General features: G+C 45.7%; 1 protein-coding gene across 2 annotated transcripts in view; it reads left to right on the forward strand.

The window, feature by feature from the left end:
• The window catches only part of CYRIA (CYFIP related Rac1 interactor A), a 106255-nt gene that overhangs the window by 37521 nt on the left and 58389 nt on the right, over window positions 1–10345 (forward strand). Inside the window, exon 2 of one of the 2 annotated variants that reach the window (XM_054475697.2) lies at window positions 4231–4385. The gene's annotated coding sequence lies outside the window, so the exon portion shown is untranslated. The remainder of the gene's footprint in view (window positions 1–4230; window positions 4386–10345) is intronic. The other variant, XM_054475698.2, reaches the window with a different exon arrangement.

Here is a 10345-nt window from a genome sequence, read left to right on the forward strand (position 1 = left end):
ATATTTCCTGACAAATCATAACCTGCCAACAAATGGTGGCTGTTGCTGTTGTTGTTATTATTCTAGGGCTGTGACTGTTTTTGGCTCTAGCTCTTCATTGTGGAAATGGTGAGAGATGACCCCTGTCTTTCCTGGCTTCCCAGGCTTCATGAGGCTGAAACCCAGTGGCATCCCCGAAGCCTGGTGTCCCGGGCATGTGTGCACTGCTGGTGCTGGGGATGCAGAAAGGGAACCGCCTGCATGCCTGCCCAGCTGCTCCATCCCTCTGGGACATAGGAATTGGCTTCCCAAGGCATCATCCCCTCCACCCATCCTGGTGACTCTCCCCCATCTCAGGCCCTCCCTTCATCCCCTCCCTGGCCCAGCCACTCCCTCCTCCCACAGTGGTGCTGTATAAACACCAACACCAGGATGTCATTTACTGGTGTTGGCTGACATTGGTCGGCTGCTACCCACAGGGGACTAGGTACCAAATTCCTAATTCTGCCTGCACAGCAGCTCTCTTTCCTGCCTGGAGAGTCTCCTATCTTCCTTCTCTCTTTTTGAAGGAAGGTGTCATCTGTTCCTAGTGTATTTGCTTTATTCTCTTTCATTCCACTATTTGGCTTTGCAGAATTTGAGCCAGACTGCTTAAATTCACACCGTGACTCTATCACTCAAAAGCTAAATCCCATGGACAAGTGACTTAACCATTTTGTGCCTCAGTTACCTCATCTGTAAAAGGGGACCATAATAATGCCTACCTAGTTTGGTTGCCATGAGGTTTCAGGGAGTCACTACATGTACAGTGCTAAACAAAGCCCAACACACAGTAAGTACTTGATCAGTGTTAACTATTTTTATTATCTAAACACCTGCCCCTTCTGGTTTCTCAGTGTTGGTCTGTGCTGCTGGCATTGAGGGACTCAGTCTAAGCTCTGCTGCTGGTGAACTGTGGGCACAAGCATGCCCCACCCTGGGCTTTGGGTCCCTTGACTGCCCACCCCGGAGGGTGGGGACACGGTGTCTTTGGGGCCCTTTCGGCCTCTCATAGTGGATATTGCCTTCCCTTCGGTTGTCGTGCCTTGCTTTTCAATTTCCAGAGCCATTCAGAAGGGGAAGGCAGCAGCCATTTGAAGCTCTTCCCTAGCCCTCCCCTGAATGGGGTGGGGAGGGACAGGACACCGGGAAAGGTCGCTAGACTGGAAGACAGGAGATGCCTATTTCGGGCCCTAGTTCTGTTTTGAGACTCTGGATAAGGCACCTCCTGTCTCTGATTTCGGCTTCTTCATTTATAAACTGGGGTGATTACCCCTCAGCTTTGTACCGCTCTCAAAATGAGCAAAGATGAAAAGATATGGAAAAGCATTTCACTGGCTGCCAGGTGCTACAGAAGGGCAAACTCCTGACTGTGTTGGGTGGTGTTAAGCCCCACCAGGCCAGGCACAGGGCATAGCACTGTGGAAATAGCCTGGGCCGCTTGTGGCTGCTTGGATGGGAGCAAATGCATGCTGGTGTTGCTGGTGATATGTGAGGTTGTGCTGCCTGTGGAGATGTGAGATGAGAGTTTTCAGTTTCTTTCCCCCCTTGCTCTCTGTTCTCCCTAATGGACACTTGGCTCCGGGGTGACTCACACAGTAAACCATCAGCAATTGCTTCAGAAGGCTTGGAGTCCTCTCAAACATATGCTGACTCTTTGTTGTTCTATGTTTGGTTTGGAGGAGTGGGGCAGATCCCTGGGAGACCATTAGCTGTGGGACCTGGAGTGAGCCCCTGCCTTTGGAGAGCCTTTGTGGTTGCATCTGTAAGGTGGGAGAAGGTGGGGTGAGGGTGAGAGCTGAGTGGGGGTCCATGTTAACTGAATGCTAGTCCATGGATCAGAGCCAAGTTGGTGACACTGAAACCCTCTCAGAAGATTTTTAACCATACAAGTTTCCTGACCACTACTCTGGATTGGGTCTGTATTTTTTGTTAGCTTCTTAGATGCATAGCCAGTATGGGGGACCCGCTGGAGTAGGGGGGACCGGTATGTAATGGCTTACAGGCTCTGCATTCTCTACCCCCTGGTGCCCATCAGGGGTCTATGAGTAGTATTAGCATTAGTAGAAGTGGTATTCGGTTATTAAGTTATTATTAGGGTCATCTCTGTGTGTGGTTGTTCAAGTTACCAGATGACTGTCATTCTTTACAATGTGCATTTGGAGTTGAGGAATTTCTGTAAGCCTCAATAAGTAAATGGAGTGAACAAAATGGATAGGAAAACAAGCAGGAGGTGTCTTAGAATCATGATCAGGAGGAAACCCAGTGTTCCACCTGACTGACCCTCTTGGTTTGTGGTGGAAAATAGCAGCATTTGTGCTGAACCCAGCTGAGTGAATCCGTCCCAGTCATGCACACTGAAAATGGGTTCAATTCTGAGGACATTTAAGAAAAAAAAAAAGCAGTGAGGGTGGGATAGCTCTCCCTGATACCTGATCACTTTGAGAGCTTTTCTCTTGTTTCCAGATCCTTTTGTGACACGCCTGGCCCCTCAGCCACAGTCAAAAGGTGAGGAACAGGGCCTCACCCCAGAATCCTTCTTTGGAAATTCACCACCTTCCATGTCTACACCTGAGGTGTGGAAAACAGCCCTGTGCTAGGCGGTACTCGGTGGTGGGAAGTGGAATTTGTGGACCCCAACCCTGAGTTTGGAGGAAGTAAACATCTTTGCCCCGCCCTGTTACCATCACAATCCGGTTTCCTAAAATGCAGGGCCCAGTTCCACTAATGTCCACTCAATCACTTTCTCATCAAGCCAAGGACATTTCAGAGTTGCTGTGTTTTCTCTATCATTTCCTTCCCTCCTCCCCCACTTCACTTCCTGTTTTTTCTTCCTCTTTCTCCACCCCCACCCCATCTCTCCTGGCATGTCCCTTGTTGTCTGAGAACAGGAACAAAGCCTTGAGCCAGGGAGCGTTGATAATTGTGACTTCCTGAGGTGCCCTCTTGCTGCTGCCCCTGCTGCTGAGAGCCAGAACCAGCCCAGCCTCTGGGGGCCTGGGAGCCCCAGCTGGGAGCCTGGCAGGAAGTCTTGGACTTTAGACCCCTACTTCCCCCACAAGCCCCACCGCCATCCCCCACCCCGTCAGAAAGAGAATCTAATAAGAATAATCTTTCATGCCCTTACAATTTCAGCTTTAAAGAACTGTCTCATGCATTTGAGCTGAAACATTGGAAAAAACAGACAACTCTAGTGTTTGCCCTAGTAACAGACTATATAGTTCAGTTTAGATAGCAAAAAGTAGATTTAGGAAGCATGAGTTTATTTCTGCTTCTGCATTGTATCGCTTTTTGACTCTGCAGATCATCCTAGCTCTTGAAAGATTGGTTTCCTACCTCTTTGGAAAAATGGAATTAATGGTATCTCACTGGGGTTTTTTGAGGACAAATTAATAAGAAAGTATATCTATACAATTCTCATGGTATGCCTGACAGATATTTGCTTAATAAGTGAGAGCTCCCCTCTATTTTCTATGATTTGGTTTTCTGCACAAAGGAGTGGCCATTCAACTGCACAGGAGCCAGGAAAAAAACCCTGCAATAAATGATACTCATGGAAAAAGAGTTCATGTCTGTTGCTGTGTTTCTCTGAAACATGGAGAGAAAGAGAGAGAGAGAGAGAGACACCTGGGGCCACATATGCTTCTCACTGAAGAGCAGTACTCACTCCCCACTGTGTCACTGTGTTCATGGGTCATGGTATTTTATAACAATATTTTTCTAATGAGAAACAGGGAGAACCATCCCAACCACATGCCTGAGGTGGGCTGTTTTACTAATTTAGCTCCCAGGGGTGAAACTACAAAAACAGCAATCTGGAAAAAGTGCCACCTCCCTTTTTCAAAATCTGTTAAACAAAAAATAAAAAATAAAAAGACTTCCCATTCAAAGTCAATGACCACTTGTTTGAGAAGTCAGCCTGACCATGTGGCTGCATTTAAAAAATATGTCAAAGGCCAGAGAGTCAGAGACATGTTCCAATGTGGATTCAACTCCCAAACTGCTGAGTCCCCGAGTGAGGCTGCTTTTTTCTGTGAGCCTCAATCCCCTAATTATAAAATGAAAGAATTAGACGAGACTATCTCTTAGATGTCCTTCAGGCCTGATAATCTGTGATCTTGTGACTCTCTGCTCTCCTTAAAAAATACATTGTGACTAGTGGAGAATAGGAAATTGCTTCTCACAGTAACATGACTTGCATTCCCTTTTTAGCAGGGTACCACCATCTTAAGGACAGAAAAGCTACAGACTCTAGGAGGCCACCGTCCTGATTTGGGAAGTCCAACTTACTTTGGCCAGACAGCAGCTAAGCTGGTTCATCCCATCAGCCTGGATTGGTGAAACTTAATCACAGGAGATATTTCCAGGTAAGAAACAATTGACTTTGGTTATAACATGTAGCACACTGATAACCATCATTATACCGCAGGAAGTATGTCATATGCATGCTTATGTTATGAAAGACATGAAAGTATTAAGGAAAGGGTTCAAGGCTCTGGGTTCTATATCTGTATTCTGAGTGGGATCTGTGCTATCTTGAGTCTTTTGAGGGTTAAGGAATGAGAGAGGGTAGCTGAGAATTACATGCAGGGGAAGAACAGAGTCGAGCTATAGATCTAGGTTCCTTTTTCCTTGCAGAATCATTTAGTGTTCCTTTCTGCCCATGCCAGCCAACTAGATTTAGACAGTAGGAGGAGAGGTCCTTTGGTAGCCAATCTGAGATGGAATTTAGATCCCATGTCAGAGAACGGACTTGCATCCCACCTGCTACAACATCTTTAGAAACAAATTCAGTTCATGAAGTTTCATCCAAGAGCGCTTACAGCAGACAGGCTGCAGCTAACCACTCTCATCACCCGCTTTCCTGACCACCAACGCAATGTCTCTGTGTGCTTATTGCTCTTCTCTCTCCCCTCCTCCCAGTCACTTATGGATCCTTTCCTTCTTATGTGCAAGGAATGTGGCCACATCTACTAGAATGTCTTCATTGGAGTTGCACCTGATGTAGACTAACATTCCTCCCAGATGACTAAAGTTTGGTCAAGCATTCAGCTGCCTGGACTGTGGTATATTAACACGTCTCCCTTACGCAGGCCCAGTGTAAGGAATCATGGTCAGGAGTCATGAAAAAAAATGCCAACACACTGAGATGGCCACACAACTTCACTCTTGCACTAGTTTTTGGTGTTATCTTCTGCTATCCTGTCTTGAAGCTCTTCTTTTTCAGCTAGATACCTTGACTTTTCTAAAAAACTAAAACCAGAAGCATTTCATGAAGCTAAGCATAGGACAGAAGGTAAGACCAGGTAATATCTAAAGCTTGTTTTGCATTCCCAGAATTGTCTTATCCCAGACTTGTTTCTTATGCCAGATGCTTATTCTTTGGGGAACATGTTTATCTCATGCCTGCTTCCTTTCTTCCTCTTGTGGTTTCTTTCTCTAGAGTGGTTTCTGAGCTATAGCATAATTCAGAGGAAGGAGAAAAGTTTTGCGACTTAGACACACCTGACTTCAGATCTCAGCTGTGCTATGTGTTGGCTCAGTGATTTTGCTTAAATCACCATTTTAAATCCCCAAGCTTCTGTTTCCCCACCTGTAAGGTAGGGATAGTACACTCCATGTTATAAGCTGGTGTTGAGGATTAAGTGAGATCACGCATGCGCATGATTTCTTGCTTATAGGAGACCTCAGCAAATACCAGCTCCTTTCCCTACCTACTCTTTTTTAGAGCTACTTAAATATAGCTTTGGTCCCATATCTGGATTTCATTTGAGCCTTGTGCCTAAAATCTAGGACAGGCCTTGTCCACAAATACTGTTAAGCCCCAACGATTTAAAAAGGAGAGAAACTGTTAACAGCCTTTTTATTTCAGAGCTCTTCATCCATAGAAGCCTATTCTCACCTGGACTTTAGCCAAATTGCCTCTCCAGCCTGGCCATTGGAAGGTTTTCTCCGCCATACCCAAAGTTAGAACTACTACTTTTATAGCCCTTTGTCTCATGAGGTATTAGCTGAAAACTAATTCCCTCCCGGTGGCTTTTTCCCTTCAGACTAGCCTACATCCAAGACCAAGAGTAAGGGTCAATTGATTTGGGGCAGGTATCCTGGCCTGGCACTCAGCAAGACAGTCAGGGTCCAAGCACATGCTCATTCGGGGCTTTCTTCCTTGCCTGTTAGCTTTTCTAAGGCAGTCATTCATCCAGTCATCCATTCAGCCAATAGATGTTCATGGAACATGAACCATGCAGTGGGTGGCTCGCACTATCTTGGTGCTAGGGATACAGGACAGAACAAAACCAAGTTCCTGTTCTCAAGGAGCTTGCGTTCAAGTAGGGTCAAGGGATCATCAACAAGTAACAAACATGCATGTATTACATCAGGCAGTATTAGGTGCTATGAAAAAAATAAAGCAGAAAAAAATAAAGCTAAGTCAGAGAGCTAGAGAGTTGAGGGAAATGGGCATTACTGTTTTATACACAGTGCCAGGGAACACCTCTGGATAAGGCATTATTTGGGCAGCATCTGGAGAAAGTGAGGGAGCAAGGCTAGAAGGAAGAGCCAGAACTAAATCTCTGAGCAGGGAATGCGCTTGGGCTTTACCCATTCTCGAGTGACCAGTAGGATTGGAGCAGAAGGAATGAGGAGCCTGTGGAATGAAGCGAGGGCAGAAAGGACTTGGGTGTTTATGTTCTGGCTGGCTTTTCTGGAGATTCTTCTACCCTTCCTTTCTCTTCCCCAGAGCTCTTTCCCAATGTAGTGTTAGTCATTCATTCAAAAATCTTTACTGGGCCCTAGCTACTGGAACTCTGTAGATTAATGATTCTGGGCCCCATTCTTAGGACTCCATGGCCTGGTGCTATCAAGGCTTCTTGGGGAAGTTGCATCGATAAAGTAGGTTGATGTAAACAGTTGTCTTAATTTGATCATCATGGAGTCAATTTGCTAGAGTAGGAATTTTCCACTGGAACCTCCCACAGGTCACTTTTACCTGTTCTCTTGGAATTTACTTACATGATAGACTATTGGTCTGTCTCGCCTTCAGGGTAGAAGGAGGATCATTCATTCAGCAGATATATGAGTGCCTCTTCTATGGGAGTGCTGTACCAGGCAGTGGGGATAAATGAGGACTAGGTCAGCCCCTGCGGTTGAGTTGCTTCTGGTTTTACCAAGAGACGCACTAATGGCTAGACAACACACTTTGATCAGTGTTGCATTAGGAATGGGTGATTGGGGAGCTCAGAGGAGGAGTCCCTGACCCAGATTGAGGGGTGGAACCACAGAAGCTTCTTGGGAGCAGGTTGTCTGCACTGAGTCCTGGAGATGAGGTGTAGCCAGGCAGGAACCAAGCAAGGAGGTCAAGATGCTTCAGGGAAGGGTGTTAGGAATTTCCAGGCCGGGAGATGGAGACACATAGGCAAGGACTGTGCCTTGGGGAATCCTGTGCACCTTCACCTCCCTCCTGAGACTGTGGAATGTGGAGAGGTGAGTCTGAGAGACCGAGGGACTTACTTAGAGAGAGAGGTAAGGGTATGAATGAGGGATTTTTCAGACCAAGCCAAGTGGTTTGAGTCTGTTTTGAGGACAGCTTAGAGCTGCTCACAGTTTTTAAGCAAAAATGGATGAGTTATTAGGATTGGAGTTTTAAGAGGCAAAGAGCCTAATTTTATTTGAAACCCTGGTTCCTTAAAATGCTTATTTTTACCTCTTTCATATATTATTATAAGATTATAGTTTCCTTAGCTGTAAAATAAGTTCACACAGATCAACTGAATGAGATGGCTGTGGGTAGCAGATGCATACAATGACCCTTCCCACCATTAGTGCTGTAGTGAATGCTAAACTCGTCATTTCATGCCCAGTCTTAGTACACAGATAGCTGTGAAATGGTTAGAACGTAAGTTTTGTTTCTCTTAGAATTGGCTGGCAAAAACTTAAACTATTCTAGTAGAAATGATGGGATCTAGGTCTTGTTACATTTTCTTCCCATCAGAAAATGAATGAGTAATATCCATTCCTTAACCCTCTCTCCACTGAATACTAAAATCAGAGCATTCTTTTAGAAATTATACACTCATTAAACAGGTTATATCTGAGTATCTACCAAGGGTCACACCCTGTGTTGGGCCGTGAACATCAGGACAAATCAGACAAGGTCAGCACCTCAAGGAGTTTCTAATCACATGAGAAAGACAAAAGCAGCCAACAGTCAGAGGAGCAGATGGCAGACAAGAACCCAGACATGAACAAAGTGATGTGAATGCAGAGGATGGAATGTGTTCTCTGCCCAGGAAAGTCAGGGAAGGCTCCAAAAGGAGCCATATGATTTGGGCATTGAAGGATGAGTAGGATTTGGGAGCTGGAAGAGAGATGCTCAGGTACAGAACTGCACTCTATAAATAAGGGCCAACATTCGTTTCTCTGTCATGGGTGAGGAGGAAATAGCCAGCCTGCTCATCATGCTCAGATAATGCCTCAACTCTGCTTTTCAAAAATCCATTAGTAGCCACCTCCTCATCCTCCCACTTTGTTCCCAACAGTGACTAAAAAGAAGCAAATTAACTAATTTGAATTGATCTTTTCTCTGACCCTATGGAGGTGTTAGTGAGCAGAATAGGGTAAGGGGACCAAGAAAAGAAGTAGAAAGAAGAGGAGGAGGAATTCATCTTCATCATCCAGAAACACTGATTTAACAGCATGGATTACACCATAGCTCTCTGGTGGTAAAATGCAGCTTTACAGAGACCTGAGTCTGCTTCTTCTAAGTGAAAACTGTATTTCCCCTGCTACCTTCCCTTTGGAACTCTTGGGGTGGAACTCTTTGGGTGGAATATGTATATGTGTGTATATAGATATATATATATCTATATACACACACACACACACATAGGGTTTTATGTACATGTGTATGTACATATGCGTGTACCTACATGTGTGTATATATGGGTATATATGTGTGTGTGTATATATGTGTACATTATATAGAATTTATTCTAGAACCTAGCTCTGAGCATGGCGCAGTTGACTTCCCATCACCCCTGCTGGCTGGAAGATCAATGGATGGGATAGACTTAATCTTTCACCTGCACACTTCCCCAGTTGTGCCAAGATCTCTGCACTTCATGGTACTGGATGTTCACAAGCTCCAGGAGGTAGCCTGGGACCAGGTACAGAAGATGAGACTGAAGCTCAGGGAGGAAATGGCTTGGCCAAAGCCCACAGCTGTGAGGACATCAGGATCCAAACTCTTGTCTGATTGTCCCCTCTTGCACTGTTCATGCCGTGTATCACCCTCTCCACAAGCTGATGGGGCTTCAGGCAGACCAAGGAGGAAATTATGAAACTAAGCATTGTGTTTGGACTTGAGTCTCACCTGGACTCCAAAATGCAGGACCGGGCAAGCAGTGAGGTCAGAGCAGCATATGTCTAGAAGCCCTCTGAAAGCTACATCTTTCCCTTCGGGTGTCCGCTCACATGCTTTCAAGGGATGGGGAACTCACCACCTTACAAGGAAGCTGGTTCTAGTTCTAGAGACTGGGCAGCCGTCCCTCCTTACAGAATCATCTCTAAACCTAACCATGCCTCAGTTCTAGTTGGCATAAACATCTCAACAGCGAGGGGCTTTGGGGTGGGTGCTTTGCTCTGATGGAGTCTTTTGGAGACAAGGGCAGCTCTGTGACATTTACCGAAATGCATTTAGAATCACTTGCCCTCCTTACAGCCAGGGCTGTCTGGTTTCTTGTTCTTAGGGGCCCTATTTGTTCTTCCTAATGAGCTGGGCTGGGGACAAGACATATGACCTGGGGTTCTTCTCTTCTTCCTCTAAGGAAAAGTAGACCTCAACAAGTGCTTTCTCTGACCCCATTCTCTCCAAAACCCTGGCTGCACCCAGGGGGAGTGAGCATTCCCTTTTATATCAGGAGAAATTCAAAAGGATTGTTTAAAAACAGAAAGAAAGAGAAGATGCTGGGAAGAGGGAGTGAAGAGAGAAAGGGGCAGTGTTCTTCTTAGAGGCAGCATCCTCTTGCCCCTGCTCCTGCACTGAGGCAGTTTTGAGCACACTCTCATCCTGGCCTGGGCTCTGTAGTCCTCCATGTCCTCAGAATCCACACCAAAGCCCACCTCCCCAAGGAAGCCTGACTTGATAGCCCAGCTGGAAAGAGTTCCTTTCTCCTTCAAAACCCCACAGTGCTGCCCCTCTGTGGCACTTTCTTGGTACAACAAAGATACAGATTTAAAAATAAATAAAGAGGGAGAGAGGGAGAAAAACAAAAAGTGACCATGATATCTGGGGTTAGCTTGGATTCTAGTCCAAACTGCCACTGAGTCA

The sequence above is a fragment of the Pongo pygmaeus genome, chromosome 12 (assembly GCF_028885625.2).
Source record: "Pongo pygmaeus isolate AG05252 chromosome 12, NHGRI_mPonPyg2-v2.0_pri, whole genome shotgun sequence".
Taxonomy (NCBI): domain Eukaryota; kingdom Metazoa; phylum Chordata; class Mammalia; order Primates; family Hominidae; genus Pongo; species Pongo pygmaeus.